The sequence below is a fragment of the Lytechinus variegatus genome, chromosome 10 (assembly GCF_018143015.1).
Source record: "Lytechinus variegatus isolate NC3 chromosome 10, Lvar_3.0, whole genome shotgun sequence".
NCBI lineage: Eukaryota > Metazoa > Echinodermata > Echinoidea > Temnopleuroida > Toxopneustidae > Lytechinus > Lytechinus variegatus.
In genome coordinates this window covers 18,907,658-18,930,725 of record NC_054749.1, presented here as the reverse complement: position 1 = coordinate 18,930,725, position 23,068 = coordinate 18,907,658, and the positions used below count along the sequence as shown (strand labels likewise).

Sequence of the window (23,068 nt, the reverse complement as noted above, 5' to 3'; positions counted from 1 at the left end):
CTAAAAGATGTTGACATGATGAGATCCGGGATCTTGTCATCTCATCATCTGTTCTAAAAGATGTTGACATGATGAGATCCAGGATCTTGTCATCTCATCATCTCTTCTAAAAGATGTCGACATGATGAGATCCAGGATCTCGTCATCTCAACATCTCTTCTAAAAGATGTTGACATGATGAGATCCAGGATCTCGTCATCTCAACATCTCTTCTAAAAGATGTTGACATGATGAGATCCAGGATCTCGTCATCTCATCATCTCTTCTAAAAGATGTCAACATGATGAGATCCAGGATCTCGTCATCTTATATTTTGCTATCAAGATGTCGACTTCCCGAGATAATTATCTCAACATCTCGGTGGCACTTTTAAGCTTCCATATGAACATGATATGTATCTCATAAAATACTAGTGAAAGCATGAAGCGAGAGCTGAAAGCGGGAAACGAAGAAGAAAAGTAGGATTATAGAGGAGGAGCAGCAGTATACATGGTATACATGTAGCATCGGTATTAGTTGCCGCCGTCGCCGTCGGTGTTGTTGCCTTACGATAGTTACGGTGGTAATACTTCTGCTATTGCTGCTAATGCTACTTGTTATTTGTTAACACTGGGAGAATCCCATCAGTTCATTCACCATGTTTAATTTGTATGAATAAGTCCTCTCCCGGACCCCACACTTATATTTGTCAGGGTCTTTTTCTGCGTTTCGATACGTCTTCAGAAGGGAAATGACCCCCTTTTCAATAGGTATTCTCATCAAAACATGAATGAACCAAGAAAGTAGTCATAATCCTCTAATTTTCTCTTGGGCCCTATCGGAGCCTTCACTTATGTCAACATATCTTGATGTCAAAAGAAACTGTAAGCAGGCGGCCTAATTCCCCGTCATAATACGCAACCCCACAACAGAATTCTAATGATGTGAGTAAACAGATCTTTCCCTATTCACAAACCAACTTTTCAAACTACATCATGACAAAAGGAATAAACTAGTATCAAACCCTATAATGCATTAGTCCTTGTATTTAAAAGGCTAATGGCTGTTCATTTGTACTGTAAGCTATAATAGGCAGATCGCTTAAAGAGGGCAAGAACGGTTTTGGCCCACCCATACCCTATCATCACTCCAAAACATTCCAAAGATATAGCAGTTGATTTATTTTATATATTCAGCAATAATCAAAAGCATTTTAATTTGGGATCAAGAATTAAGCTATTTACCTTTTCTGGCATGTATCTGTTCACTTTATTGATTTATTTTATTCCATTTCACAAATTTCTTCATTTTCGTAAGCTTAATTCTCGGTTAATTTAAACTGATTCCACTTGCTTCATTTTATTGCCGCGAAACTTTTAATTGATTTGTTTTGCTTATCAGGAGGCTTATAGTAAGAATATAACGTTTCCTAATGCTACTTGAAGACATGTGATTACTTTGATACAATCAGTGGAATACCATATTTTTTCTATATATATTATTTCATAGAAAATTCTATTGAAGGAGCTTGAAATGGGAAAAAAAGATTGATAGTAAGTAGGGACTACTTTACAGGGTTGCGTATGAATACAGAAAGTATAAGAAGAAAATGCGTGGTTGTTAATAGTCTCCAGCGCATTCATAAATGATTGTCAGACTCACAATGTTGGGTTTTTTTTACCATTTTTATTGAATTTCAACAATCTCCTCGGTCGGGTATTCTTGTCTCATCTGATTCTTTTTTTTCAAAACTGGTGACATTGAGAGATCTCGCATTCACACCCATGCATACGTCACGACGGAATAATGTCCTGTTCATGTTCAACGATTCGTAAAATCTTGACAAGGAAGATTCATTGTACATAGACGTGACATTATTTTCATACTCCTCTGCTATTACAATGTAGTAACTAATAACATACATAGTATCATTATTATATGTGCGATCTGATGAGTGCATCCATACACAATTTAATTTTCGATTTTATGTTTCTTTGATCCGGATTACTGATCAAAGAACATAGTTTCCTTTTTCTTTTTTTTTAAATTGTTAAAAGTGGAGATTCCCCTTCATAAAGGAATACGTTTCGAGATGTGTTGTGAACCAGCAGTTAAGTCTCCAGACCTGGAAATATAAGGTCCATTGATCAAATCCCATGGTAAACTTTGTGTCCTGTGACTAGACATTTATCAAAATTGCCCACTCTCCACCCAATCGTAATATTATTGCACCCAGTAATAGAAGGAATAACGTGAATGCTCGAGCACTGCATGACCAGGTCTGCCAACAGTTTGTCCACTATCTGCATGGTCTAATTACAATTTCGTCCATTCGCCACTACGTCCAACAACCAGTTGGTCCAATGGCCGTTTAGTCCATATACTATTTGGTCTAGTTGTACTAAGTGTTAACTGGGCGAAATGGTTAGGACAACTGGTTATGAGACGAAATGATTATCGGCTAACTGGTGTTTAGAGACGAAGTGATTATTGACCCATACTGTTTTTAGACGAAATGGCAATGGCATTAGACTATAAAGGTAGACCGTAAGACCATCCGATGTGTGGACGATTTGGCATACCGTATACTGCAGCAAACGTGATAAACTGCAGCGGTTTTGAAACATTCGTATAAAGTTTGCATTATTATCATTATCATCATTTTCCTGTTTGATTTTCATGCGAATAAGATTCTTCAAAAGGTACGATCCACCTCTCTGAAATCAATTCTAGCGTATGGACAGACATGACAGCGGTCATCATTGGAGTCCTACTCTATGACACCCGTTCTTCTATTTCCCTGAACAATTAACTTGTTTTTGCGTATGTGTGTCGAATGAGTGATCCCCTTGATGCCGACTTTCCAACGATCATCCTTGTTGTGGACTATCCATGAAATAAACAGCTAATTGAATTAATTAGTTTAAAGTACCTTGTGTTCATGTAAACAGCAAGCATGGCAAATTTAAAGGTCGATATTCCTGTCAATGTAAAGAATTATCTTTCAGAAAATTATCTAATTCAGACAATTGAAGTAAGGGTATTACTTGAAAACCAACGGTATGTCGTCAAGGTATTAAAAAGCGGTAAAATGGTTTCTGTAAAGGCTTTTGAGTTACATAATTGGATTTAAAAAATGCATGGATTCCTTCTTCCGAATATGAACCAGTGAGAGAGTGAAACGCACAGACATGAATTACCTCCCCATCAACCACCGTGCCTGGGATGGCGCCTAATTTAGGGTCATTTGATTTTCATATTTTAGGCTCTTTAATGGGCACTTTCAATACGAGATTAAACTCGGGACCTCAAATAATAGGCCTACTTGAAGAAAGAGTTGACAGCTTACGTGCAGTTCATAAAATTGTGGTTTAGTTCAAACGCTGCTAGAACACTAAACCGGGTACAAAGCCAGTAGAAATTTCTCAGAGTTCTTCAGTTCCCCCAAATTGCAGAAGGAGTGCGCACGAACGCACTCGCAATCCTGTCAAGGAGACTTTTTGCAGGGGTCGAGCATCTCGGAGCACTCACGCAGTAGTGCAAGGTTTGGCTCCCTATCGGTCAACAACATCGCAGCTGGCAGGGGCACCAACTAATTTACCAACAAGTTGGTTTTTCCCTTATGTCATTCCTGTAGGGTCTTTGCCAGACCATGCTGCACCTTTCTTTTCGGAACAAAACTCTGCCATGGCTTATTTATTTTTCAAGAATGTGGATATGAAATGATGCGTCTCAATAACGGATCATGGCTATAATTACTTTGGAGCTCTTATTGCACAGGTGCCGGTGGAATGTCACATTGATGTGATAAGTTAGACAAATTGGAATTTTACAATTTGGTGTTTCTGCTTGTTATCTCATCTAAATACTGTTTTTTGTTTCAAACTGGGATCTCATTAAATTCTGTGACATTCTTTCAACTTTGGACTTGTTTCCGTTTGAGGGTAAGTATGATAGGGCCTATATTTTCCCGAGATTTTGGGGGTCAATTTAATCCTTATCATAACCCCTGCCCAGAGTACAGGTTAGTAAATATGGGGGTAGACGGAGATGATTTTAAATGTGTTTTCATATAATAAAATGTGCTACTGACCTTGCATGCATTTAATATCAGATGACTGATCTGTTACCCACCCCCCCCCCCTCGTTTTTGTTTCTGTTTTTTTTTATTCTACACTGCGGTTTAACATGAGGTAGGTAATTGTTGCGATGATACCAGCAAAAATTGACATGCACATGTATCCTGACGTTTTGTGTTTGGAAAGTTCACTTTTCAAGGTGATAACGAGAAATTCTTTCAAAACGATACCGCCTTCTTTTGAGGGGGATGTTGTGAACAGTTGTCATTAAAGATTTCATAAAATAATAGACATAAGATGAAACACGTTAGACATCGCGCTCCATGTTGTACTTTCGTTATCAGAAAAATGCAATGTATTTATAATTCATCCATGAATTAAAGGTACAGAGATATAGGCCACTCTGTTCAGTATATAAGCCCTTATATACATTGCAGGTCTTCCTGTTTCTTATGGATAATACGAAAATATATAAAATCTTGACCCAGGGGCCAGAGTAATAAATCAAATTGACTCATATATTTTGTTTATGGATAGGAATTCACAACACTCAAGGGCGAATTAAAGGTGTTTATTATTTCGAATGACACGAATATAAATTTGGTTGCTATGTACGTATCCAGTCACCTTTAAAGAGCGACATTGAGAGGGAGATTCCTTCGCAATTCACCGGCAGTCAGGTCTTTTATAAATCATTTGACTCTCAAGATACCTCCAGTTGATCAACCTCAAGGATGAGACAATTGAAAAGAAGGGCATTTTCTAAAGAATGGATGTTTTCGGGCCATTTAAACCTAAGACTCATTTTTATTATTTTGGAGATTGTCCACTGTGTGTGATTGATTGGGTTGAATATTGACACTATTTACTTGGCTTTAAATGCATTGTTCTCACATTTCCCATGCATGCAATAACTATATAAGGTGTGGGATCGTGATTAGATGTACCGGGTTTTATCTCAGCTTGTTGTTATATCTCCTTGAGCCGAAGTTCACGAGTATGATTTTTTGATGGGTGCAAGAAAGTAATAGTTGCCAATCACAGTGATTAAGTTTGCCATCCTCTTCCTTGGCCACCAGCCGATGCATTGGTAGGACTGCTACCAAATATTACATTGGTATAAAATAATACTCTATGTAATATTATGTAATAGTATTATCATTGTATTTTGAAATGTCGAATAGATAATAAAGTAATAAATGCATTATCACCCCCCCCCCCCCTAGTCTCTCTCTCTCTCTCCAGCCTCTGTTTCGTAGAGTACTCTGTCTGGCTGATAATTCATGTGAAAATCGACAGTCTGCACATGATTTTCATATATGTTGGGAGTGTCTGCACATCTTGGGGGGGGGGGGGGTCGGTCATATTTCCGTTCGTAATTTTTTTTTTGTGGGGGGGTTGATTCTTATTTTTCCCCACTTTATGTCTAGTCCCCACTCCCCAGAAAGGTCTGACTGATAAAAATCAGGCTGTGTACCTTTCTGTTTCGTTTCCCCTTGTGTTAGCCGCCAGGTGAATGGGAATAATCATGATTTTATTAGGAAATGCATTCAACTATCAGGAAACCAGGTCCCCTGGAATTATATGCCTACATCATCATGACCATGGATCATAATGCGGGTAGTTATAATTGTGAGGGTCTGTGTTCACATTAGCAGACTACATGGACAGGTCGATTTGGATTGTACATAGTGGCCGGTACTCTGAAGTCTGGTTTAAAATAGTGGTTTAATAGGGCATAAATCTCTCACAGTGTAATTTCAGTGTATCAGCTCATTTTTCTATCAAATGTTTTGGAAGGGTAAATGAGAAAGCTTTCTTCACCATTCACGAGGAAGGGAAGAGCACAGTCAACAAAATAAACATACAATGTGAGGAAAATTCTGACATGTTTGGCTTTCCATAATTTTAGCAAAGAGTGAGACCATGGTCTAAGCTACCTCTAACTTCAGAATACGGGCCAGTGAATCTAAAAGGGGGACAGGGCCGTGACACGTGTCTCAATGTCACATTCCAAAAAGGCAAGATTGAAAACTACAAAAAACAACACTTAGGATTTTTTTCTTATTCTTGTTTATTGTGGTTTATTCTTGACCAAATATATTTTACTTGTAGGCCACTGGAGTGTTTCACTCTTCATTGGCTAGTGTGTGTTTCCTATTCACGTCAAAGACGGCTTTTATGCTGCAAGAAAAACCTTACATAAGGGACTCGGACAAGAAACGTGAATTGGAAGAAGTCTCGCATGTTTTACTTTTGGAGCGTTTAAAGAAAACAACAATTTTTTTTATAAATGTCATAGGCCTACACACCATAAAACATGTAAAAAGAATCTCTAGCAATATAATGTTAGGGATAGTAATCGATGGAACTATAGGGAACGAGTCCCCCCCCCCCCCCGATCAACAAATATATATATATCTATCAGTTTCGATTTATTTTAATATTTTAAAGAATAATGATTTTTTTCTTGTCATTTTCCGATAAATCATTATTTCTTTGCTTTTCGTGGGGTAAGAAACGAAATGAGAGATGAAACTGAAGACTGGGTGAGATATGAGACATGATAGAGACATATTTAAAACAACCTGAACAAAGAGCTAGTGTTTTGACGGACAGGAAATATTATTCATCCAATACCGATGCATGCGCTTTCAATTTTGATATTTGATCAGGTTAATATATTTGCAATTTACGTCAAAAGGGATTTGCTCTTAGCCGTTGCAATGAAGAAGTTCCTTTGACAAGTTCAACAGAGATGCTGTTTGTTGTAACGCTGTGGTAAACCGCGAAAGAAGTGCAGACCTGATGCGACCAAATTTGTGTGGTTTTCAAGCTTTTGGTATAACTTTTAGGTCAGCTGTGACCATTCACGCTCAAACATCGGGCCATCCCTGCATGTACTGTCTGGTAGCCATGCTAAACTGTGGAAGTTAGGAGGGGGAGAAAGGGAGGATGATAGCGGGGCAATGGAAATATATATTTTTTTCATGTCACTCATCATCTTAACTATTTATTGGTGGTAAACAAGTGAATTCACCCGAGTACATTACCGTTGCAAGGGTATTGAGGGGTGTCATCTGAACATGGGGCGTCTCAGGTTTGAAGTATTTTTTCTGAGGTTCCCATGTTTCACGTCTTAATTCAGTGATCCTTTCATTTGGTCATACATTCATATATATATTCATATATATGTTTATGTTTCTAGTTACTTTCATTAGCGTTTTTTTTATTTGTACTATTTTTTCTATGCATTTTTATCCATAACCTGTATTCAGATAGATATTCATTTCAAATTATTTCATGTAATGAGATATCCATCTTTCCATTCATTAATACTTCCTTCCTTTCTTCATTCATTCATTCATTTTTATGAAATATTCTAAGTAAACCTAACTATTTCATGTATTTTGGTTATTGATTTCACCCTCGGTACTTGATCCTCTGTTGAACTCATGATAAATGACTTGTTGAATAATCATTAACATTTTATCAGGTAGCCGTTATCTTAAGTGATTGTTTTGGAATGTTTGATCTTGATCTACATCATTGTCATTATAGACAATCGCAATTATTTTGACAGTGTTTGATAATAAACAGTGTTTTTTAGCAGATTTCCGAACTCCAAGTGACCTCTTAAATCTACTTACATGCACGCATGTTAAAAATACAGAATTCTTTTGGAGGTATATGAAAAGAGGTTTATCATAGAACCCTTTTGAAGAAACGAATACGATGTACATGTAAACTCCACTTTTATAAATTTAATAGCCATTCGCCATGACTGGCTTGACATGCTTGATGTCCAGTGATCAAGACTGCTCAAGAAGACAGACCATTACACATGTTATATACATGCAATGTCAGGCAATTCACCTACTTAAAAAGTTCTATATCTTGCTCTGTCTGGCTTTCCTTTTAGTACAAATTAATGACCTTCATCTGTACGTGCTCAGATTTATATGTATACGATCTGGTTGGTTAATATTCATGATAACTATGACATCAGGATAAGTTTTAACATAAAAATGATTTTTGAGAAATTCATCGAAGAAAATAATTGCAAAAATCGTGGGAATATTTTGCAAAAAGTGTACGATGCTTTTATTTCCATTCATATACTACAAAATTTGATATAATCAAATACAAATAAACAGTTGAAATTATTACAATAATTGACGGACTAAAGATAGCAGTATGTAATGTACAACGCAGAGGCCTTCATTTTCATATTAAGGGTTTCATTACAACCTTGACAAGACATACCATTAACAACTTATTCTTTTCAGAAGCAGTACAAAAAAAATACACAAACGGTATGAAGTCCAATAAATGAGCAGAAACACAGTTACAGGTATGTCGACTCTTGTCGAGCTGGTTCTTTCATCGAAATAACACGATTATAGTATTTATTGAATTGAATGGATCAGAAAATTCAGTAAACCAACCCGTGCAGATTAATACTAGAGAGCATAATAGGAGTAATGATTTATGACAAGCATGCATGGGCCTATTAATGGAGATAGAAAGAGTCGAAGAAACGAGCTGATGAATGTACGTGGCTTGTGTATGTGACCATGGACTGAGCCTCTTGATAGTTCGTGCTTCAGTTCATCTTTTTAAGACGTTTGTGTGCTATAAAAGATGCAACAGGTGAAGAGGAAGTATGGTCTTCCTCTTTCCACCTCCCCCTCCCTTCATTTCACTCTTCTTCTCTCCCTTTCACCCTTTCCCTCCATTCCATCTCACCAGTGGCGTACCTAGGATTTTCCACGGGGGGGGGGGGGCAAATTCGTTCGCCAAACAAATTTGACAAGCAAAAAAAGGTCCTTCAACCACAAATATAGGATTCCGTACCAGAAAAAAAAAGAAAAGCAAAAGGGGGGCAGGGATACGTCCCTTGCATGGGATGTGACTCGTCAGGGGAGGGGGGGGGGCAGGGGGCAGTCTTAGGTACGCTAGTGCATCTCTCTCTCTCTCTCTCTTTATAAATGAAAGGGTAATGCACTCTGTGACTTTATATCAAGGTAAGATGTTCTCTATCCCGGTTCTCTATAAACTTACCATTTTCATTACATCAAAAATGCCACGCGTCAATTAAGAAACATTTGGTTTTACCGACATCTTTTTTTCGAACCACTTCCATTGGCTTCATACAGAGGGATGTTTTATTGATTCTGAGTAGTGAGTAGAGAGGTCAATCAATGTTATCGAGATATGGAAAGCGTGGATTGAGAAAGTTGATAAATTGGATAAATTTCATTCTACCATGTCTGCGAAGATGTTAGACGAAATATTCATCTTCGAGTGTAAATTGGTCAGATATTGCGAGTCAAAAAGGTAAATCGCATCTAACGGAAAGAATAGTTCACCGAGCCGCCTCGTACCCCCAAATAGCAATTGAATTGAATTTCTAGTCATTATTTTACATGTATACGCGATAGATACTGTGAGATATTGCAAGCAATTTCCGTTTCATTTGTTGTGACGTGTGTTTGCAATTCCTCAATGACTTCCAATTTGTCGGTGTATCAGTTTATTCAGATTCTGACTGAAGCATGTAGGGCCTACATTGGTTGGTAATTTTAAACACCTATATCTCATCCCCCAGCATGCGTGCTAAAAGAGCTTTAATGTCATTTTTGATGGAAATATGGAAATGTGTTACAAACGAAAAAAAAGATGAATATAACTTTCCTACCATAGGAAGTAAGGTCTGATGGATAAATTAGTTTCTCTTGAAAACAGACGTAAAAGCAACTCTAAACATACCTATATTCCCCCCCCCTCTTTTTTTATTTCTTGCATTTCTCAACCATTTCACGATAAAGCTTTTATATAATTTTCATTGTAAGAAAAATTTTAGCGGCAGGGTGCGAGTAAACAGTTTATTTTACTGCGACGCATTTCATTCATTCGGAAGTCTAGTGGTATTTTTTTCTACGTTCGTTTCTTACTCTCTTCTTTCTCTTGTATTATTGTGTTATCCCATTTTGAGACGAACACACCAGGTGAAATACGGTGTACACCTCCTTGAGATCGTGTCAAAACGTTGCTTTTGATTATACAAGCACGACTACCTTGGAATTTCTAACACTTTGACGAGATCAAACATTTTTATTTACTCTGCTCTTTTATATCACATCCAAGTGGCTAGAAGTCCCTTGCAGGCATAGAGGGTTATTGATCTCTGATGGCAGCACTATAACCTGTATTATACAAGTAAAACTTGTCATTATTAATTTCTTTATGTCGTTTCCCTCTGTCGTTCTCTGTTGCCATTCCATGGGTTCGAACATTTTGTTCATTTCGTCCAATTGGTTATTTGGAAAGCCCCCCCCCCTCTCCCTCTCTCTCTCTCTCTCTCTTTCTCTCTATCCCTCTGTTTCATTTCGAGGTCTTGATCATGTTCAAATACCAGGTACGTCTATTTTATGAACAGTCTTGACCTTGCACAGTGCGAGACGAGAATATGTTGTTTATTGGGGAAACCAGACTGTATGGATCTTTCCAAATCTACTCCAGACAGATTCTATCTGATTTTATGACATTCGTGAAAAAAAAACTTTCATATTGCACGAAAGTAATTCTTTGTCATGTTTTTTGACTGAACAACATGATTTAGGAATATTGCTCTCAAGCCTGCGTACACAAGACATCATTATTATACATCTACGAAGAGGTCACTGTGTTATAATTCCAATATTGAATAGAAGATCTGATGAAGAATATGACATTTTCATTATGTCTTTTGTCGTATCTGATGTTTGGTCAAAGTCATGTGACATGCCTTTCTGGATTCTTGGGTGACATATGTCGTTATGGGGGTTAACGTATTGGCTATACGTTAAAAAATCTGCCATTCCCATTTCTGTAGCATAAATTCATGATTTCAACGAGAGAGAGTCTATCAAGAAATCATTCACATTAATTATGCATGCAAACTTCATTGGCATTCTCATAAAATTAGGCATTTTTATATCATGGTAATTCAATAATCCATCAATTAATTCTTCAAGTTATTACTTTGAAGACCACATTGCGGTGACACAGTCATGGTTATCGATCCTGCGTTTCCCCCATACTGATATGTTGCATATGACTTACTTATTGTCCTCATGTATGTGTATACGCAACTGCACGACGGGAACATAACTTTTGATATGAAATAACAGTATGTGAAAAGTTCCGTGGGTATATCTTCAGAATCTTGAGGCAGCACATGCACTGGAAGAAGAAAAATATTTTCCTGTTAGGTTCTCATTCGGATTTTGAGTGAAGAAGAACTAATACAGGAGACCCATTTCCCTTGAAATATTTGAGATGGCCTATATGGACCTATACAAATGGACATTCAACGAATCCCCTGATTTGGGCCAAAGGTCCATGGATGGCCCAACTTTTACACAAAGTTAACTACATGTATATGCGAATGGGATAATTTCGTGCATGGGTGTGTATAGTGTACCTCTATGTTTGGTCCCAAAACATGCAAAATACCCTTGATTTGCTTTTAGCATTAACATGCTTAATTGACTTATCATGCTTGTGCTGTCTCGGGTGTACACTTTAGACATACTATTCATCAACCGAACAAGCTAAATATATTGAAATAGTCCTCGCATGCTGACCTAGGTAGTAATCATTACATCCACATAACCAGATTATGTTGATCCAGGTAGAATGCTTTCAATCGAAAACTGACAATTGTTGAATATGAACTTAAGCCGTGTCATTCTTAAGGCCTCTTAAAGGATTTAGCTCAGAATTGTAAATGATTATCCAGTTAAGGTCAGTTCGTTTTATTAGTGGGTATACAGAGTTAAGAAGTATCGGGAAAGGACGGCCCCGGGGTCGGCCCAATTTGGTTGACCCCAATTACCATGTAAAGGACTCTTATGAGGCATATCGTTTTATTTGTATAGGCATGATAGGATGTTCCTTTTTAACTTTTATGACTTTATTTTGTATCGTTTGCATCCAGTCTCTCGATTGCATGCTATTCGATGCTGATCAGAACAGTTTCTTTGCTGTTGGTCCAGCACATGGTAAGATTCTAGGGAAAACCCAAATTAACACGATTAGAAGGAAAGGGTGTATTCTGTTGTTCACAATGGATGGATTTCAACATTTTCACACAAAAGAGATTAATTCTAATATATCACACACAAACAAAACAAAACAAAAAAGATACACACTCACACACAAACCGTGCTGCTGTGAACGAAAATCGAGACACGTGGAGAGTATAGGCCTGTTTTTTGCTAACAAGGATAAACAAATCTTTCCAAAAGGTCCAACAACTTTGAGCCTTTTATAACATGGATTTTATTTAATGGATGCACCTCAAATTTTTCCCTCAAAATTCTTTTTCAGACCTATTATTATCTTAATATTTTTGGCCACAAAAATGACCAGACAGATTGCTAAATCTGCGAATCGCAGGGAAAATCCTTGTCGGAAAGGGTGTATTTCCCGTTATAGGAAATACTCGTGGGTGACGTTACGTCTATATGAAAGAAAAAGAAAGAAGTTGGAAGAAAAAATGTCCATGTGTCATGTGTGTGTGTCAAAAGTTTTTAAAGGTAGGATTCCTGTACATTAAAGTACCGCTCTATTTTATTGGAGGCCTCGGTCTAATTTTCATTAGATTCAATGTTATACATCAAATTAAATGCGACAGTTGTACATTATTTCGATTATTATATAGCATGGTGGTATATCAGTTTCGAATAAAATTTCGTGTTTTCTGACATGACTGCAGTTGTAAAACAGTATCTATTGATATCTGATTTTATGCCATGTCTGTCCAGCAAACCATACTACTTTTTCCCCCAGTTAATCACTTCGTTGCAAGATTCATGATCAATTTATTTTATAAAATTTAATACTTTAGCAAACTCTCGCAAAGTAGGTCACCTCGCAGTACACCCACGAACCGATCTTGGGTAGCACACCTTAAAAAAATGGTGAGAATCTATTTTTTCTCCTGACTGTCCTTCCATCTTTTTCTGCTGACGTCATTATGAAGTAGGTGATGAGTAAATTCTTGAATAGCTGGCTTGGCGGGTTGGTGTTAACCAGGGTTCTCTTGTTCCGCTTGCCGTTCATCCGTGGATTTTATCGTGTAGTTGTGAGATCCCGGATTCCTTAGGCAATGTCCTTGCGGATCGTCTTCAGCACAATCTTTCCCGGTCGTGTCTATTGCATTCACTATTGGCTAGTTATCTTGTTTGGTTTTGTCTGTTTGTTTACTTTTCTCACGGAGATGTATCAATCCTGTCTGCCTCGTGACGTCAGAATTTCTTTTCGACTTCTCTGTCTCGCTCAATCTAAGGTTCAATCTTAAACTCAAGCCTGAGGTTGTAGCTCATGTTGCTCACAATTCATTATTGTAACTCCAATGAACCGCTTTCGTTTATTCAATATCGCCGAAACCACTTCTTGAATGTCCATCTACCATGTCCAATTACACTCTAAACTAGACAAATCAGCACTCCGAAGTGCAGTCACTATACACGCTCTTTAAGAGCTAAATTAGCACTTTATTTTTAGAGTGTATATCATACCAAGGATTCACTCAAGTACACTGTAAAAACTGTGGTGTTAAGCCTGACGCAAGTTCGTGTTAATAGAGGACCACGCCCGGAGGTGTTAACATTACACCCTAGAGATTGAACATAATACCAAATAGTGTAAATGTAACAACCAAATATGTTTTAATGACACCTATATAGGTTTTAAACTAACACTGTCAATTTAACACAGGTGTAAGTTATTTTACACCGGTGTTAAATTGGTGGTATTAGTTACACCTATAGTTGTTATTACAACACCCATGGTTGTTACATTTACACTCTTTGGTGTTATGTTCAATCTCTAGGGTGTTATTTGAACACCTCAGGATGTGGTCCTCTATTAACACAAATTTGTGTCAGTTTTAACACCACCATGACCACAGTTTTTACAGTGTACATCAAGACCTCATTTTGTTATATAAGTTACGGCATTGACGCCCTGCAATTTGTGGTCACAGCTTATTTGTTATTGACTACACCTGAAGTATTGTTTAGTGACGAAAGGCAGTACAAGACAGTAACACATATTTGATTGTTTGCGATTGACTAAGATGCAAATTACAGTATTTGAACCTTGGAAGTGAACGTGCTTGCTCATACAATAATTCGACTTTGCTATATCTTTATTTAGAATAGTGGGAGCTGACCTCCTTGCATTGCTTCAGAAAAACTTTTTTTTGTACCCGAGTTGTAAAAAAATTAATATCCAGCATTGGAAATAACGGGTAGGAACATGTAAATATTTCTGAAAGCGTAAAGCAAACCTGCAAATAGAATGAAAATAGTCTCAATCACGGGTAAGATCTAGAGACCCTAAGGTGTGTAACATACCTCGCTCTCAGAAGCAGAGACCAGATGTAAGAAAAACAAACGACAAAAGAAGACAAGCATGTCGAGAGGATTTGAAATCTTTTCATTTCCCTGAAAGGTTAGGTTGCCCGTGGGGGTTTAGGAGTATGTCATCAGACCTGGCTAGGCCGGGCTAGACCCGGGGTTCATTGCCCTCTTCGACAACCACATGGAGATCCGTAAGAAGAGGGGGCAACCACCTACCGAGCTCGACTTTGGCAATGCGAGACTAGCATTCATTGGTGTACAGCAGTTCACCACTGCTAATTGAAGTAATAAACCCCTTGCCCTGGGAAATGCTAGACGTCATTCCGACCGCCTTGTCTCAGGCCCGGGGTCTCAGGAATGTATCATCAACTTGACAATTCAATTCCTCTTGTTCTGATGAAATAAACCCACATTGTTCTTTCTTTCATTGCTATGATATCATATACAGTACTATTATTTACGAACGGTATATGCCATGTATGTAGGCCATATATATTTTGGAGGAACATGCATGAGGAGCGAATGGTATATTCTTCCCCCTTGTGACGACTCATTATATGAAACGCATGTACTAGAAATATAGGTCAATATTCCAATTGCGTTTTGTCCATATACACGAAGCACTATTAAGTCGATTCCACACGTAGCCTATGCATTATATTTCATTGAAAATTGTGCAAATCTACCTCTGTTTACGGGAATATTCGTTAAAAAGAAATCTCCAATTGATTTGATAAGTCTCTTCTATTCAGCTCAAGAGATTGATCTGTCGGAACGAAATTTCCTGGTCCTTCCTTTCATTTTATGTGAGACTGTTCTTAATTTGCACTAAGCTGACGTATATACTCATACAAATTCTATATATTTTTTTTCAAAAGATCATTCACTCAGGTCCAGAGAGATACTTCTTGATATGATCGGGAAAGGGGAAAAAGAGAAAAATCTCTCAGTCAGCACCTTTGTGTAACCAAATCACCATAACAAGATATAAAGAACCCCAAAGAGCTAAGTGGTTTCAAATTCTTGAGAATACAATTCTTAAATCCCTGCCACTGTGCTGTATCACTCGGCATAGAAATTGAAGTTTTGCCTTACAATCCTTGGTTGCAGAAAACATTCTTGTATGTAAGGGATATGTATGTTGGCGCTCTGGTCATCATGCCTCCAAAGCAGCTCAAGCTGAATCACGTGAACAAATATTCAGGCCTATATATTAAATGAGTATTTTTCCACGGAACCCTAGAGAAATAAGCATATTAATCACTTCTATCCACGCTCAATGTTGTACATGGTGTTAATTATTGTAATACCAGTTTCATTTACCATTACCGGGCTGGGTCACAGCCACCGTGTCTGATGTACCAGGGGTCAGTTATATTTTACCATGGTTTTGTGAAGGTTGAGTAGAAGTTTGTTGTCTCTCGGCCGTCCACCAGATTTCCCATGATGCATTCTTAATTTCCCAGGTCAGTCTGGTCAACGGATGATTGCCTGTCCATCCGTACACAACGGTATTTCCTTGGCGTTCACACTGTCAAGGAAACGAGAATATCATGTATGGAGAAAAGCAAGTGAATGCCGGAAATGTAGTGCATTTTGATATGCCCTGGTGTTAGTTTGACTCGGATTATGAGTGCAAATATTTCGAAATTATGCACGAATACCCGGTAATTTATTAAATCATCTGCCCGAAGTCAGAATGCAAAGGATCAAACTGGCCATACCCAATCGAGCAAAGTAACAATCATCCTCTATCTAATGAATCTGTTTGCATTATAATCTGAATACAAATAAATCTCAAGTGCGATTTTCTCCGAAATCACACCATTTCGTCTGATCATTTCAACGATTTACTTCAAGAGTGCTCTCCTGTGCCGATTCAACGATTTACTTCAAGAGTGCTCTCCTGTGCCGAATTCTGATTCAATTGATAATAATAGTATGATCGAGGGTAATCAGGTAATTTTTTCAATAGGATATGAACAAATCTACAAAACGCCAACATGACGGATATACACCTTGAAAGTTAAAGAGAGCCGAAAATTGGGAGATCATTCATCGCTGGAATAAAGCTGACATACATCTCGCATCTCAATCGATTTACGATGATTTATGACAAATTCTGTGATATTATGCACCAGGATTTATTTGCGGGTTTCCTTTGCCATGTTTGCAGATTCTGAAGCGATCTCTCAACTCTATGACGAATCTTGAGTGCATTAATGCATTACCCTAAAATAGCGTGTGAATTCTCTGATATAAAAGGTCTTTGTGATTTTGTTCTCTTTTATTCTGCTGAGGTGCTGCACTGTCAAAAAAATGGGTAAAATTTTAACCAGCACAAGGGTAATTATGTGCCCAACCAAGTTGGGGCAGTGTTTTACCCAATGCGGGAAGCTTGTTTTCCAATAAGATAACAGAATAAGCAGCAATTACTTTAGAATGGGGTTATTTTTCATCACACTGGATAAATAAAAATACCCCCCAAACTGCCCAATTTTGGTTAGACACATATCAATTACCCCCATGGAGCATTTTTACCCAATAGCTGTGTATCTATTAGGCCAGAGTAAAAGTCTGGACCCTAGCTGCTTAAAATCTTTTCATTTTATTTATTAAATTAAAAACATGACCAGATTGCACCACCTGTATTCAACCCACCATTGAGAACCCCCCCCCCCCCCGAATTTATTAAGACATCATGTTTTAAAACATGACTAATTTCGCAATTATTTTGTGTGTTGGGTGATGTCGACATGCTGTCCATTTCCTACCTCACTGCTACATGTGTCCAAAACTGAAGATATTAACATATTTCATTTCATCTAACATCTTTAAAGGCAGAAGTTTACTCGAGTACTTGAGTAAACTTCAGCAAATAACACGAGACAATGTTCATCCATTCGGCAATGTTCGGAAGCAGTGGCTGAGATGCGCTTCCTTCCAGCCAAGTTGCAAGCGACAGGTTAGTCGGAGTAGTTGTCGGCAATATTTACCCGACAATCATATCTCTCTTTTTTATTTGATATTATCATGTCACATTCAGCTTCTCCGGTTAGCCACATGCTGTTTTTTAGTAGGTCACCTATCGCCCACGCTAATGTCGTATTTTTCTCCCTTCTGAGCTGGCATGGGGTTCCAACCATTGATCTCTAATATTAGGGTTAATCTACTGAAGGCCATCGCTATATCAGTACAAGTGTCATCGGTCACATCCGTGACGGGATCGTTAATGTTGCGGGTAATGTCCCATTTATGCGTTTTAGGAAGTCGTTAATCACTATTAAAGTCGGTCTCCCGAATTGCGGCCGTTTTGTTGTGATGGTCGTCAGGTAATTAGTCACAGACCTCGTAGTCAGGCTTCTATTTTTTTTTCTCTCTTTCAGTTCTTCATTTGGCATAGTCATTCAACGTTAACAATCTTAGGAGCACAAGGGAATCCCGTTGTCGCCTTTCCTCGAAGCTCCCCCCCCCCCCGTACCGCCGTTCCCTTAGAACAACTTCTATTCTTGGAATGCTTAAAAGAATATCATGGTCATAATGGACGAGTATCATTTTGACGAACCCCTCCCCGACCCACACTCCATCATTTTTTATTTGAGATGTAAGAAGATGTTGGTTGTACACAATAATGAAATCTAGAAATTTGTAAACATAATAGACATGATAGAGTATCATTATCTAGATGACACGTCCTGATGAGACTGAAAAAAATACCACCAAGGTGGATTTGGTTCATAATTCTAACTTGGACCAGGGATATATCCCTGCTTAGACAGACCGTTGGAAATAATGACTACACTATATCAATCTCATTGTCTGAATAAGGGCTTGTCTTCAGTTGATTTCTGTCGGCATGGCAGGTGAAGAGTTGGTAACACGATTGTCACGTTCTTTATTCACAGTAAAAAAAAATGATTTCACACCTAGATAACCAACATTTAATAATTATTATCCATACGTGCTCAATTGATAACTCGTCTCATGATGCCCATAAAGGAGAATGTTTGATTTGTTTTCGTTATTATGATTTTGACCGTGTGCAGGAGCCAAGTTTAAGTTCCAAGTTTTATTTCATCCCAACTCAACAGCATTTCATTGAGTAAATTTTTAGACAGTAAACTAGATGAAAACCATAAATACAAATACAATTTATTGCTTACAATAATGGTAGAAAATAATCATGTATCGTGAGTAGAAACAACTTAAATCACAGTGTCAAAGATTATCCTTTTTTAATCGAACTGATTCGATGTGCAGTTTTGAAAGCTGCTATAATAAACACGATAAAGACAGTATGTTTAAGGAGACTGTTTTGATTATCCTTAACAAGGCGATTCCGTCTTAAACCCAATTTTGGCATGTCCTGGGTAACGCCTTCATTGAACTTTGTTAGAACTTTAAGAGCTGGTTTCTGGTAAAATACGACACGGCTTAATTGTACGGAATAATGTTCATTGAAAACCTGAATCTATCATGTGGGTGTTTCATAAATACGTTCTTAAGCTACGAACGACCTTACTTACGACTGGTGATTACTTCTGCTACATGTAAATGGATGAGAAACACACAAGGAGGTCTCACCAGTCGTTCGTAAAGTCACTCGTAAAATTACGAATAATCAAGAGCTCTAATTTTTAACCTACCGAGGTCTCTGTCTTGACAGAATATAGAGTTTCTACTTCCCCAAACGTCCCATTTCAAGTGACGATTTACCTTGCCCCATGGAACAGATAGTAAACTGGAATTGTGTCATCTCCGAAATCAAAATCAGGCATCCCGTCGAGAAAAGGGCACCACACCATTGCCAGGACAACACGATTGAGATCTCAAGGAAGGGTGTAGTACACATCAGACGGGGGTCAGGGGGATGATGCCCCCAATGATTGATGCACGTGCATGAATGGCCCTTTTCTATAAAACGACCCTATAGGCAGGTAGACACCCCACGTCACCTACAACATCGAGAACTACAAGGCGAAACGTCAACCCTTTGACAGGAGAAACTATTCGAACGTTCCGTTTTGAAGTGATTCTACATGTGTCGTAATTAAATTTACCAATTGCTATGACGTCCTTCGACTTGTTCGTCGCCCTAACTGTTTTATTGAAGAAAGGAAAGATATAAAAAAAACGAAACTATTTCGTTCGTGACATTTTCCAAAACCTCAAGACGGAAATGCTGAATATGCAGAAAAAAAGAAGAAACTTCTGTATCAATAGATAGTATTGCACTACCTTGCAAAGATAGATCCTTGAGCCTTTTTACCTTCTCCAAAAGAAAGCAGCATTTTGAGACCACCCTCCCCTAATTCATGTCATTCCCATTCATTATTCAATGCGTTTAAAGGAAAAAAACTATTATGGATAATAATTCAACGCCATGTTAATAAACCGGAATTTGAATAATTTAAAGCTTGAAAATGTTGGCACTGGTTGATATGTGCCAAAAACTGGACTAACTATGGTGTTTATCGGTGATTTCGAGTACAATTTATTTGGGTTTTTTTTTGCGCAATAAAGTGTTGGCTTCGTTCTCACAGTTGAACTGAATGATGTATAGACCTAGATCTATAGTCGGGAATACATCTCTTGCTAGATCCACCATTTTCTTTTTTCTTTGTTTTTTTTTAAGTTCACCGTCATCCTCATGACGTTTTGAATTTCATCTATTGATCTTTGGCTCTTCCAGGACTCAAACAGTTGTTCCGTCTTGGATCTACTTTTGTCTGCTCTTCAGGCCGTTATCTAAACCCCAACACCTTCCTCGGGCTAACGGGTTCATCTTAAGTTTATCGCCGTGTGTATGCTTTGCTGTTCCAGATCTTTACCCGGGGACGTTTCCGACAGGAATGGCTAGGGGCAAATTGGCAACGTTAAGTGCCTCCGGAACTGAAAAGAGTCAACCGTTGACTGCCTTTGACTTTTGACGGGTTTTTTTTGTATAGCCAACAGAATGAAAATTTCCATGTATCGTTCATTTTATTATAAATGTTAGTGTATTTTCCAGGGGGCGCGGAAGCGGGGGGGGGGCTGAAGCCCCCCCCCCAACTTTTTTTTTCCAAATCCTTGAACAAAAACGTAAAAATGGCCATATGATTGTGATTTTTTGCATGGTTACCCCCCCCCCCCCCCTTTAAAAACCGTTCCGCGGCCCCTGATATATAGGGCCCCTCAAATGATGATGATAGCAATAATAATGATAAGACATAGGGATAAACAGCGAAATAGGCGATTTAGCCATCATGACCCAAGTGCATGGCCCTAAATTTCGCCAGAGTGGCATGCAATGAGTCAACCATCTTTTCTCGAGCAGGCCTAAGATTTGATAAAAGCAGTATTCTAGAATATCTAGAAATCAATTCTATATACGCCAAAATTACATTGTGTTATTTGCATTTACTGCATAATTAGTGGTAGCCCGAAAGATAGAAAAATAGTAATGAATACCCTAATAATGAATAACGAATAAGATATCGATAATACACTGTATTGAAATAGGTGATAAATAGATAATGAACAATTTGAATGATTAGAAAATCAAATTAGAGTGCAACTGTGTATAAATATTTACTGTTAAACAATAATATTGTGACTTATTGCACAATCTCATTAAATATTCGACTTATTTTAATTTCCTGCAGGAAAATAAATGAAACCATCAATTACTAAGCACTATTAAACAATCAAACAAGCAGTGGTTTTATTTAGCATAAAAATAAGGATTGAGAGAGAGAGACAACATGAAGTTAAAACAAAGGAGAAAAGAAGCGAAAGAAACGTTCGAAAGAAGAAAGGACAAGCAAGAAAGAAAGACAGACAGAAAAGAGAAAGCGGAAATTGACCCACCAACTTGACCAAATTCTCCGGCCAGACCCGCCCAATATCTCCTGTTGTTCTGCTTTTTTTAAGAGGTTTGTCTGACCCCTCAACCATTTGGCTCAGATCTGAGAACATCGTTGAGTTTATAGGATTGGGGGCATTGCAAGAAATGAAGTAGACTGCCAGGATTATTTGAACCCAATATTTATTTATCTTTGATTATATATTTTTTCATTTTACCATGGTTTCAGAGCCTTGTTCGGTCCTCTTATGTTTTGCCAGTATATAAAAACGTTGCTTTTATTCTGAGCATGGACTAGTGTACTAGTAGTTCCATGCTCGGAGCTTCTGCATCTACTGCATGGACAAACATGGCAAATGGGCTTGTCTTGCAAAACACTTCACGTACCGAGAGCTCTTACATCTTTATATTGTGAATATTTCTTTGTTCTGAATATTAAAGTGCTCATCCATGTTTTAGTGACTGTTTTAAATAGACAAGTGATTATAATTAAAGATGATATTTTTATTTTCAAGTGTGGGTGAGGGTGACGCCACTCGATTTCATTTAGCAGTTTAATCAAAATGAACAAACATTGCAAAAGGCCCTATTAACTTTAAGCTACGTAAACATTTCATCTCTTTCCATACCCTCTCTCCCATTGTCCACTGTATCAATGGCTCAGGAAATACTGCTTTGCGATTGGGATTTCCTAAATCAATGCGTTTGTGAAAATTGCTTTCGATTTTGATTATCCCAAAGCGCTAGTTCTCCAGACAAAAGTTCACGCCAAGGTATGAAGATAAACGACCAAAAGTTAGCTCCGTGGAGGAACATGATGTCAAGTTCGTTTCAGATTAAAATGACTTGTAAATTTGATATTCAGAATCATTGTGTTGTATACTCTAAAAGCCGTTAATGAACTCATATTCTGTTTACCTTAACTGCATATTTTTATTGGAAAAATTATCAGGTTATAACCCTAAAAGGCACGGGGAAAGTTTTTGACTGCGCCGCTCGCTGACTTTTTACTTTCAAGTCCCGCACAACTTTTGAGACCAAGTTTGCGGTGCCCGGGTATACACGGTTACAAAATTACGCAACATTATGTAAGTGCATGTCAGACCCAAAATTACTCAAAAACGTGAATTCATGTACAAATCCAATGCAAATTGTGTATTTAGCAAAAAAAATCATAAAAATGTATCATTATTTCTACTCTTACTGATTAGAATTAATTAATTTTGTCTTGTCTAAGATCAGAATTAAGTCTGAGACAATTTCAATAAAAAACAATAAAAAACAAAAAGTCAAAAACATAGAAATACATAAGAAATTTTTTAAATCCAATAAAGTACATAAAAAATTTGCGATACCAAATTCTTTATGTAGTTTGATTAGCATCTTACAACAAGTCTGTGAATAAAAAGAATATCAATTTTTGGGCCATAATAAGTTAATTAAAGCAAAGGCATGCATAAATTAGCATAATTAATTCATTAAAAAACTTATTTTTCAGAAAAATTAATCATAGAGCCCTGTAGATTTCATCGCACACTACCACTGCGCAAATTTTCGCGTCGCTAACTGCGATCGACGGCCGAAATCTCAGGGGGGGGACCCCTCGGCTGTGAAATGGGTCCAAATAACCCGGCTCTTTTAGGGTTAAAGAAGTAGGTTTCGCGTGTAAACACGTTGCACAATATTGCGTACAATTTACGCAATGTTTGGCGATATTTTGACTATTTTCTTTATCCCTGTTTAATCCCAAA

At 37.7% G+C, this 23,068-nt stretch overlaps 1 protein-coding gene across 2 annotated transcripts in view; it reads left to right on the top strand.

The window, feature by feature from the left end:
* Positions 1 to 3,445: 3,445 nt before the first annotated feature.
* The window catches only part of LOC121422685 (72 kDa type IV collagenase-like), a 40,049-nt gene continuing 20,426 nt past the window's right edge, over positions 3,446 to 23,068 (top strand). The window contains exon 1 of one of the 2 annotated variants that reach the window (XM_041617849.1): positions 3,446 to 3,923. The gene's annotated coding sequence lies outside the window, so the exon portion shown is untranslated. The remainder of the gene's footprint in view (positions 3,924 to 23,068) is intronic. The other variant, XM_041617850.1, reaches the window with a different exon arrangement.